At 44.2% G+C, this 10,647-nt stretch overlaps 1 protein-coding gene across 7 annotated transcripts in view; it reads left to right on the top strand.

Annotated features, from left to right (window-relative positions):
• The first annotated feature begins 2,344 nt into the window (after nucleotides 1–2,344).
• The window catches only part of ADAMTS12 (ADAM metallopeptidase with thrombospondin type 1 motif 12), a 268,928-nt gene continuing 260,625 nt past the window's right edge, over nucleotides 2,345–10,647 (top strand). For 2 of the 7 annotated variants that reach the window (XM_039545730.1, XM_039545722.1), the window contains exons 1-2: nucleotides 2,366–2,562; nucleotides 2,736–2,819. The gene's annotated coding sequence lies outside the window, so the exon portion shown is untranslated. Of the gene's footprint in view, nucleotides 2,563–2,735; nucleotides 2,837–9,071; nucleotides 9,244–10,647 lie in introns of all 7 variants that reach the window. The other 5 variants (XM_039545723.1, XM_039545726.1, XM_039545725.1 and 2 more) reach the window with 5 other exon arrangements.

Raw genomic sequence — 10,647 nt, 5'->3', positions numbered from 1 at the left:
ATTACTATATAAGGTCTAGATAGTGGTCCAGCCTGTGTGCCGCACAAGACGTCCTTATTCCGTCACACTGGAGCCCTCGACTACTGCTGCTTGCACACAGGAAGTAACAGGTGGACAGGAGAGAGGAGAGCCCAGTGCACCTTGTACATCAGGGAGCGTATAGTACAACAGATGTATCAGAATTTACTCTCTCCCAGAGCAACGGGGAGACAGGGAAAGAGACTGCACCTGAAAGAGTTACAATCTCACCTAGAGACTGCACAGCAATGCTCTGCCCCTCACCGTGGGTTAGTCTGCCAATTGGCACTAGCCCTCTATGAATGTAGCAGAACGTAATCCAGAGGCTAGCCATAAATTAACACTGGCATACATTTTCCAGTCTGCAGTAGAACGACTCTCTCCGCTGTGGAGGCGAGGTAAAGGAAGGCAAGTGTCAGAAACGCTGTCATTGTAGCTCTTCTTATTCAGAAATAAGCTCCGGACAGGGCGAGCTCTACAAGTGTTGCCAAATTATAGCGACACACCTTGGGCATGTAGCAGTGACAGGGACAATATATTATGGAAATGCTCAGTACTGTCTGGGGCTTCATCACCTGTCCATTCCTGATACAGTTACACACAGCATCTCACTATGGGCCTGTCCCTTAGATTAGAACCCTTCATTTCTGGCTTCTACCAGAAGCCTTCAAAAAATTCTCTGGTATTGAAAAATCCAGTATTCAGATATTTTTTTTCTGATTTCTATCCTGATTTTTGTACCTGCTCAACCCTTCCTCCACCCCCAGCTCCGATTGCAGACTCCCTGCTGGATGGCACAGCATGGCTGCACACGGGAGGGTAATTGCCGGTTGGTGGTTGCTGCAGCTACATTGTGGGAGAAGGAGATGGACAGGCAGTGTTGCAGTGTCAGGCTGCAGAGAGTACTGGTTCCCTCCTGACCCCAGCCCTTCAGCACAGCCCCAGGGCACAGAGGCCTGTACACTTCCTGCCAACCCCTCCCCACTTCTGGGCAGGCACCCTTGTCCCCTCTGAGGATGTGCTCTGGGACACATCACTGCCTGGAGAAGAGCCTCAGAGCCCTGTCCGCTTTGCCCACCAGACAGAGCCTCCTCATGCCCCCAGGCAGGGAACAGGACATGCTGCTGGCATATCTGTATCTCAGTGACTGGGAGCTGCTTTCTTCTGGCTCCCAGCCTCTGTGTCCCACCTCTGTGACAGGAAAGCTGGTGATTTTGTGATGAGGGTTCGGTTCAAGTACTCCTTCTTTGTCTGTTCTCTCCAGCGTCCTTCAGGGGATAGTCACCCAATTTTGGTTGCTGGAGGAAGCCCTTTCTGAGCCCTGGTGAAAAAAGCCTTGGACATTTTGAAAAAACTGGTGCAAGCTACGATAACCCAGGACTCTTGGAATTTACACAGAAACCCCTTTTATCAAGCATAACTGCACAAGTCACCAGCACTAAACTGTTTTTGTTTTAAAAAGAAGTTTTATTATTGTAATGGGGATTAGAGAGAATGGTTCCTAAACAATTTAATTTTCTCTATTTGCTGTTTTATTTTTCTGCACTCCCTTTCCCCAGTATTTAACCCTGATATTGACCTGGAAACTGTTCAATTAGTTTTTTGCATTGATTTTCATGCCTTTTTAAATAAACACTCACCAATGCCTGAAAACAAACAAACAAGAGCACCATAGGGCCTTACCCGGAGTGTAATGCAGTTTTTCCTTGGCACTTTTTAAAAAAATGGAAAAATCCCAATTTCTGCTGATTAGTGGAAATGCATTTCTTGCTCTCCCTTGTATTTTGGACTCTGGGATAGAAAGTGACTTATTCATCATTTCAATTTTTTCTCTGGTAAAGCAGTTGCACAGTTGTTCCCCTCTGGGTTTGCATTGTACTTTTTGTTCTAATTTCCACCTGTAGTTCATGGTCACTAATTTGCAGCTGTCCGGTACTGTCTCAGATTAGTGTTGTGTTTCATACTTTCTAACCAAATGTAGCATGGGGCTGGATCAGAAATTGCACTTGGCTCTGTTTATCCATAAGATATGAAAACAAATGCAACAAGCAGAAATAGAGTTGTTCCTGCCCTTTAGTATCACACTTGTAAGATATGCAGGACTCTGAGCCTTGTGTTCTATGTACTCTATTAGAACTGTCATATAAACAGCACTTCTGACAAACTTCAGCATGTCTGTGGTAAAGGTGCTGATCAGTCTGGCTGGAGGGTGGTGATGAAATAGATCAGTGAATAAGATGGGCCCCATCAGCCAGGCCCACAGGAAGGGAAAGGCACATGGCAATTGTGCAGGCTTCACAGCCTTTGTGACATCATAGAAGGGAATGTTTATTGGTCTTGAAGAAGTAGCTGAAGGCAAGGTCTCCTCATACTGTGAAGCATGTAGGTCCACAAGGAATCCTGGCCACAACCCTGCGCATGTCAGACCTGACCTGTAGTCCCACTTGGCAGCCTGGTGTGTAGTTGCTTTGCTGTAATCACCTCTCAGTCCTTGGCTGTGCACTAACCCTCCCTGGGCAGAATCATGGATCGAATATTAATGCTGTAAGGATCAGTTTTAACTTCTAGGGTATCAGATTATATAACAACTGCCCTGGTTATTGTTATAGTTCAGTTACACTTTTCACTTGTATGTATATGAAAACTGATTACTCTCTTACTAGTTCATGTCACTAACCCACCATTATTATGATTGACCATCATTATCTCTATTGCAGTAGTGCCCAGAGGATCAAGGCCCATTTGCACTAGACACTGTACTAACACGTAGGAAGACATGGAAACTGCCTGAAAAAGTGAAGGTCTGGAACTTTCAAAGGTACAGTCAAACCTCACAATAATGTGCCCCTCCATAACGTGAAATTGCATATAACGCGATCATAAGCTGGCTCCCCTAATACCAGTGGTCCCCAACGCCATGGCACCCGCCGGGACATTGATATCCCCCCTCCTAGTGCTTCTCTCCACTTTCAAGAGGAGCCGTGGCCCCGCACCTGCCGGGGACAGAGAGCACTGGCCCCGCAGCCTCAGAGTCCTCTGTCCCCAGCAGGCGCGGGGCCGCGGCTTCTCTCCCCTGCTGGGCACTAGGCAATAGGGGCACTAGGCGGCGCACATCAATGCGCCGCGTTGGGGACCACTGACTGAAACTGACCGGCTTGAAACTCCACTATACCGCGACCCCGCATTTATTGCAATGGAATTTTTTGGACCCCAAAACATCGCGTTATAGTGGGGTTTCACTGTATTTACACTGAAATTACAGTAAATTAGGAGCCTAAATACTTTTGAGGATTTGGGCCTTACAGGCTCTGGGCCTGATCCTGTAAACATGTACCCAGGTGAGTAACTTTTTATAATCAATAGGAGTACTAATACTCATGGTTACTCACGTGCATAAGTGTTTGTTTGCAAGCCCTAAGAATATATGTCCTCTCCAGTTTTCATATTTTGTTGAATATGTAAAATAATAAATCGGGAACATAAAAGTCCTTGTGTTAACTATACGCTGTAGGAGATCATAATGTAGTAGAGCAGTGATATCAACCTTTCCATACTTCACTCCCCTTTACCATATAGGGATACCCCAGCCAGGACTCCTATTCTTTGTAGCTTCCCCAGAACTGTTTGCCACCTTTCTGGGGGTCATGACTCCCCAGGCTGAGAATCCCTGTCGTAGACTAATATCCATATGTTGTTTGCTGAGGAGAGGTATCAGAAGTAATGCACTGCTCTCAAAAGAAACAAATAATTCCTATTAAACAGAATGTAATGTGTATTTTGTCACAAAACAACACCTTACCTCTGACCAAAATGACCTCCTGAGTAATCTCGGGAATATAAACACAATACACAATCCCTTTGAAAAAGAAACATAAATATACATGGGATGCATTATTTTATACAGGATAAGAATAATGTGTTTATTATGTGAGCTGTGTAAGATTTAGGGTGTCTTCAACTAGCATATTCTTGCTTTTGGATGCTTGGGTTTGCCGCTCAGTAACCTAATTGTTTTAAAGACGTAATTTTGGAATTTACTGTGATTTCCATCTGAAATAAAATATTAACTGGTTGACATCTGAACTCCTCACTGGAAAACGTAGTGAAAATCCAGAGGAACGTTATGATCTATGCTCTTTGGGGCAGGGACCATCTTCCAGGTCTGTGTTAGTACAGTGCCTAGCACAATGGGGCCCTGGCCCATGACTGGGGAGCCCCCATGCTGCTGCAGTACAAATAATAATGAAATGCTACAGTTGACAGCCCTGCAGCTCTGGCAGGGGAAGGTGGGATTCTTCTCCACTGACCCAGGGGATCTTTTCAGAGCAGAATCAAAGGTTAGTGCTGGGTATCTGGTTGTTCAGGGAGGCCCTTTTCATGGGAGTCCCACCAGGTTCCATCCCCTCTGTTCTGCTTGTGGTGGAAGAGACAGGACTCAGAGGGGTGTCATTACTACACAGAGATTTCAACTTGTTTTCAAGTTCCCTCTACCTCGCTTGCTTCCAGACTAATTCAGCAATTAATTGATGAATCATTAATTGGGATGATTTAGTTGGGTTTGGTCCTGCTTTGAGCAGGGGGTTGGACTAGATGACCTCCTGAGGTCCCTTCCAACCCTGAGATTCTATGATTCTAAGTCCTGTGCTGTCCGTATCCTCACACAGGGTCTGACTTGGACTAAACAATCTTGGCAAGGACTTCTGACTATACCACATCTCAAATTAATGCGGGTGGGAATTGATCTCTAAATTTCAGAGCACTTTCAGACTCATGCTTTCGGCCCATGAGGATTTTCCTGGAGCCTTATCTCCTTCCTCCTTAGAATTCCTAACTGAAAAGGAAATACATATTCCTAACCTAGGGCTATTCTACAGCATAACCTCTGAGTGGTGCTTGTTGACTGGTTACTGCTGTGTCTATTACTTGTTCAATTAGCCACAAGTGGACTTGTTAGGGCATAATAGCAGCCATTTGTCAGGCGGGGGCAGACAGATTTATTATCTTTGAAACAAGCTGGAGAGATGAAACTGCAACTATTTCCTCTGTCAGGTAAGAATCAGTTTTTGTAGCTGGGGGGAAAAATACATTAATAAAATAAGACTCTCTGCTGAGAAATGCTAGTTTCTTCTCCGAGCATAAGCCAAGCTGAAGATCCAATATGCCACTCAGTTATCCTGTTAACCCTGTTAAATGGGGATTTCTTTTTTTTCAAATGAGGAAATGAATTCCATTCTGCTCTGGGGAAGGGTTGGAAAGTCTGAGCACAACAGCGATTTAGAGGAAAGAAAACATGGGCCATCCATCTGTCTCTCTTTCTGTCTCATAGGAAGGAAATCTCAGTGCAGGAATATAAATTAAAGGGCAACATCCCCAGGGTCTTTGAGAATGGAGCTAAAGCTCTTAGCCTGTTCCTTTAACAACCTGGATCCTAAAGACTAGCAAGAAACCCCATTCTCTGCCATGCACGTCCCAGAGAGCCCTTTCTTCTTAGCATGACAGAGTAAACAGTCTTTCAAAAAGACCATTCAGAGAGGCCTGTATAAATAGAATTATTATTAAAAATGGCGACATACCATTCCCAGAAAGGGAGTGCAAATCTAAACAGGGAACAGTACACTGAATTGGGGAGTGTAAATTAAGTGTAATGTACTGGCTGACTACAGAGCCATTACTTGGTGTAATTACTACTGTGCAGCATGCCAGGTTCTTTGGGGGCGGAGGCCACTCAGAGCTGTCCCCTTTCAAGAACACATGGAGCCAGCTCCTCCGCTGGAGCTACACTGACTTACCTCAGCTGAGGATCTGGCCTGCTGGGCCTCGGCCTAGGGTGGGAAGCTTGTTGTGTTGGATCCATTCCCTTTGGCCATGTTCATATAACAAACGTGTTTCCTTTCCGCAAATAGGGACCAAATGCTTGTATTTTATGCCTGTGAACATTTTCTCATGTGGGATTTGCTGTTCCATGTGGAATTAGTACAATGACATGTCTTATGCCAGCAAGACATCTCTTGTTTAAAGAGCTGGAAAAATAGTGATGTGTTTTGAAATATAAACTGGCTGAGCTTATTATGGTCTAGTATTCTTTGGAAACTGAAGCCTAACTAATTTAAGGGCATTATTCTTGCTTTGACAAGTGCTTAGCATTTCTCATTGCTATGAATCTCTGTTCTTTGAACAATGAAGTCACATCAATTGTGGTTAGAAACATCTTTTTGTGGAGGATGGGGAAGGAGAATGAGAATGTGTTTCAGTCGAGAGACTGCAGTGCAAAGCCCTAAGATAGTTCTAGCACACTACAAGTGCTTCACAAAGCGTATAAACAGATAAGGTCCTGGAGGAGTTTACAATGCAAATCAGAAAAATCCATGGAATAACAATTAAATTATGGAGATATGCCTATCTCCTAGAACTGGAAGGGACCCCAAAGGGTCATGGAGTCCAGCCCCTTGCCTTCACTAGCAGGACTAAGTACTGATTTTTTCCCCAGATGGTCCCCTCAAGGATTGAACCCACAGCCCTGGGTTTAGTAGACCAATGCTCAAACCACTAAGCTATCCCTTCTCCCAGGCACAATAGTGGGATAAATTCTCTGTAAACTGTAGGACTGGGAGGCGGAAGAGCTGGCTTTCAGTGGTGGCAGAGACTATCTTCATGAGCATAGGAAAGTCACTGTGAACCCATCTGCAGTAAAACAGTCTAGTTACTAAGGCTTTAGTTGCATTAGCTTACTCCTCCTTCAAAGGGCTAAAGCAAACTCAGATTACTTTAAGTGAGTGAGTGTGTTTTAATGTCACACCTTTTAGTTAATTTGTCTTAAATTTCCTGAATATCCCCACAGGGATGAGCCCTCCTGGGTAGGATCAATGCAGTTCACTAGCCCACAAGGGGCTTAGCAGTACAGTGTTTCACTCTAGTGTCAGAATTTGGTATGAGTCCAACTCCTAGGACTTAAATAGATGACCTCCTGCCCCAGAGGTGAGACTGCTATCAAGTAAGCTGAAATAACATCCTAAAAAAAGATAACAAAGGAGGCCAGAGGAGCAGAAACAGGGAGAGAGAACTCAAATAAGAAAAAAAAGTGCAGCTGTGTTGATCCACACAGCAATGGCCTTCTTGGCAGTTCAATAGTCTGGAATCTATCACACCCAGACAGTGAGCTCTCTGCAGTGTTTTGAGTGAAATACAGTAAGCATGGCACACTTATAGTGGGATAAGTCTATTTTGGGGAATACTGTAACACCAACAGACTCCAGTTGTTAGCAGATAGGATTGAACCTGGGAATCTCTGGAGGTAACTGTATGAGCCTCTACTGCATGAGCTAAAGACCACATGGCTCTTAGCTAAGGCTGTAGCAGACTCATTAATCTCTTAGTGGTCTTGGTGTCACTCGTGAGGCCAGAACACCACACCCAGGAGGTGTGTGGGTTACATATGCAAAGCAGACTCCGTTGCCGTTGGGTTGGATTCGGCAATGCACAAACTTAGGATCCTTACAGCAGAATTTTAGAAGTCCTGTAAGAGCTCCCTGAGTGTCCTTTCAGGGCTCTGCTGTCCAGGAGTTCCCCTGGCCCCCTCAGTCTAAGGTTGGGCTTTGTGGAGGATTCCACAACTTTGCATTTATGGAATTTGCCACTGAATCAACCTTTTCCTCTCCAGTTACCTCAGAAAATGTTGTTCTGGCCACACAAATCCTATATTTTCTGATCATTTTCTCCCAGCTGCTGATCCTCTGTCTCCCATGCAAGGAGAATTAAATGTTTGACTGAGCCCGAAGTAGGGAAACATCTCTTGGTGAGGGGTGAGACTACGCTCAATAAGACCTGTTTGCCAAAATCTTCTCCCAGACCTCAAACTTAATAGCGGGTTTGCCTCTCCCCATACCAGACTCCTCTCCCAGGGTAGACACAAGCATGGGGTGTGGGGGGGTCTAGCTGAGGAAAAGGGATGTAAGGAGGATCAGAGCAGTGGCAAGTGAAGGATGGATAGCACAGACTATGGGTGGGCTGCAGGTGTGAGAGGAACTACAGCAGAACAAAGCAAAAGGGTAATAAATGTTGGAGGGAGGGGTTTATTGGGAGAACTAGAATAGCAAACACTAGATTCAGGGAGGGAAGCATGTGGCAACACATTATTTCTGGGAAGCCTTTCAACAATTTTATTAAATTGTGTAAAGCTTGCCCTGTTCTGAGATGAGACGAGCTCATGCGAGTGCCTCTTTATTGGCCTATTTTAGATAGATAGCAATTGAAAACAGGGACCCTGTCGTCCACTCTGTGGCCTTCAGCACCAAGGAAACTGACAGAACTTAATAAAAAATGTTTTCAAGTATTTATTGTTACATAATCACTTCATGGGGCACTCTTTAGAATTGCTGGATGTAAAACAAAATCACATGTTGTTGGGTAATTTTGCAATCCAAGAAACATTGCTGCAGCAATCAGCAGGGATTTGCTGGAGAATTCAGCTCTGGCATACTGTGGAATATACAGAGCCCTCCTCACACAGTAACATTTCGATCCACGTTTAAAAATAAATATGAAACCCCCTTCTCTGCTCGTTTGCTAGATGTTATTTTTCTGGGAATGTTGTTTGTTGAGATTGTAGCATTGTAGTTTCCAGCCAGCACTCCTTCTTACCTCTACCTAATAGTAATAACTAGTATCTCCCTGACATGAGTACGAGTATAACTTCGTCATCAGATTCCTTTCTTCTTTGTTGAAATGGGGCAGAGGATCTTTCTTTCACCCGTTAGTTTTTTAGTACTGTCATTGTGCACAAGGTTGTACAGAGGAAAACTTAGTCCCACTCCCAAGAAATGTATATGCTAAATTCTGTAATTTACTGTTTAGAGAAGTACTTTCTTAAGGTTCTGTTGGGCCTGGAAAAGGCTCTCACAATTATCTTCCTCCTGAGAAGTTTTTTGGAAAATATGACAGGTGACAAACTGTTTATTTTCTGGCTCAGACTCCATTCTGTGTCAGCTCCCATAGTTTTTAGTCACATGGCATAGGAAATGCATATTACGAGGCCTCTCTTCTTTTTCCTTCCAAAGGCTGATTCTTGCTCCATGGGCTGTGGGAAGAGGCAAACTGGAGGCTGATAGCAAGGGTTCTTCGCTGTGTGTGTGTCTGACAAAGTCACAGGAAATATTCTTGAAGTGGTTCCAGATCTGTCTTTCGCAGACAGCTCTGTGGAAAGAGTACCCATTTTCTTCTGCAACAAATGTAAATTTAATGGAAGGCTTGTAACATAGTGCTTTAATGCTGCATTTCTATTTGTGTTTTATTACATCATTTAGGACCAAAGGTTAGCTCAGAGGGGTAGTTTCATCCAATAGTTAGAGTAGAAAACCAGGGGTGAGGACTATTGGTTTATTTTCCCACCTGTTACTGACTCTGACAAACTGGGCAAACCGGTAAATGTGTGCCTCAGTTTCTCTATCTGTAAAATGGGTGTAATAGTTCCCTATGTTATAGGGATGTTGTAAAGCTAGTTTAATGTTAGTAAATAATTTGAGAACTGTAGATTGGCAGTGCTGTTTAAATGCAAAATATGTTTGGTTTTACAGATTTTTCAAGCTGATGTTACTCTTTACAAACACTGATTAAACATAGCACATTAACAGATCAGCAATATGTCCCCCTAAGGATCCAGGATATGGTGAGAACAGAGATTTTGTCAAAGACTAAGAAAAATAAACATATCTGAGCAATAAGTCTTGCAACAAATGCAAAAAAAGCAGTGGAAAATTTCACAAAGGGCCAGATTCTGCCGCCTTTGCTCTCAATGAATAGTTCCCTACTACGAGAGCTAGTCAGAAATTCTTCAATGGAACTTTTTTCTCTGAGAATGATGGTTCATCAAAACTGAACATTTTGCAGAGACTGTTAGACTTTGATGACGTTGCAACAGGACCTGGGCTGCCATGGCTGCCATGGTGCTTCCAAGCCCCCAGCTCCTCCACAGCTTGCCAGGCAGGCTGTCAAAGAGCTGGAAGCACCAGGACGTGCAGACTCCCAGCTCCCCTTCCTATGACCAGATGGGTAGCTCTGAGCATGGAAACATTGAGAGAGCCAGGTTCCAGGCTCACAGGTCCTTGTCAGTATGGGCACTCAGGGGCCATTGCTCCAGGGCAGCCTGCCTCGAAACTTGGGTTCCATTTCTTTTTGCAGAGTATTTCCAAATCAGAATAAAACCTAATTTCAAATCTTCTAACCCTATGATAAAACCGCCGGGGGCAGCTAGTCTAACCCCCTGCCAAGATGCAGCGTCAAACTGCGTTGTGAAGCAGAATTACCATTCTCCACACAGCTCTACTTGCTACATATATAGTACCATTGAAATCAGTTTGACCTCTGAGGAAGTCGGATGCTATTTGGTGTGAGTAAGGATGACAGAATCTGGCCTCAGAATCGTAGCACCAAATTCCTTTCACATACTATATACTGCCAAGCATCTATCTGATGGTAACAATTTTAACTCACTGGACTAAATTTAAACTACCAAGCTACAGGTGGCAGACTCTTATTATTTTAGGTACTTGTATGGTCCCCATTACTGTTGCATCTGAGCACCTCCCAGGCTTATCCTCACAATACTCCTGTTGGTAGGGCAGTGCTATTATCCCC

Source organism: Mauremys reevesii, linkage group 6, assembly GCF_016161935.1.
Source record: "Mauremys reevesii isolate NIE-2019 linkage group 6, ASM1616193v1, whole genome shotgun sequence".
NCBI classification, from domain to species: Eukaryota; Metazoa; Chordata; order Testudines; family Geoemydidae; genus Mauremys; species Mauremys reevesii.
Note: the sequence above shows the minus strand (reverse complement) of the source record. Positions and strands in the feature narration are given on the sequence as shown.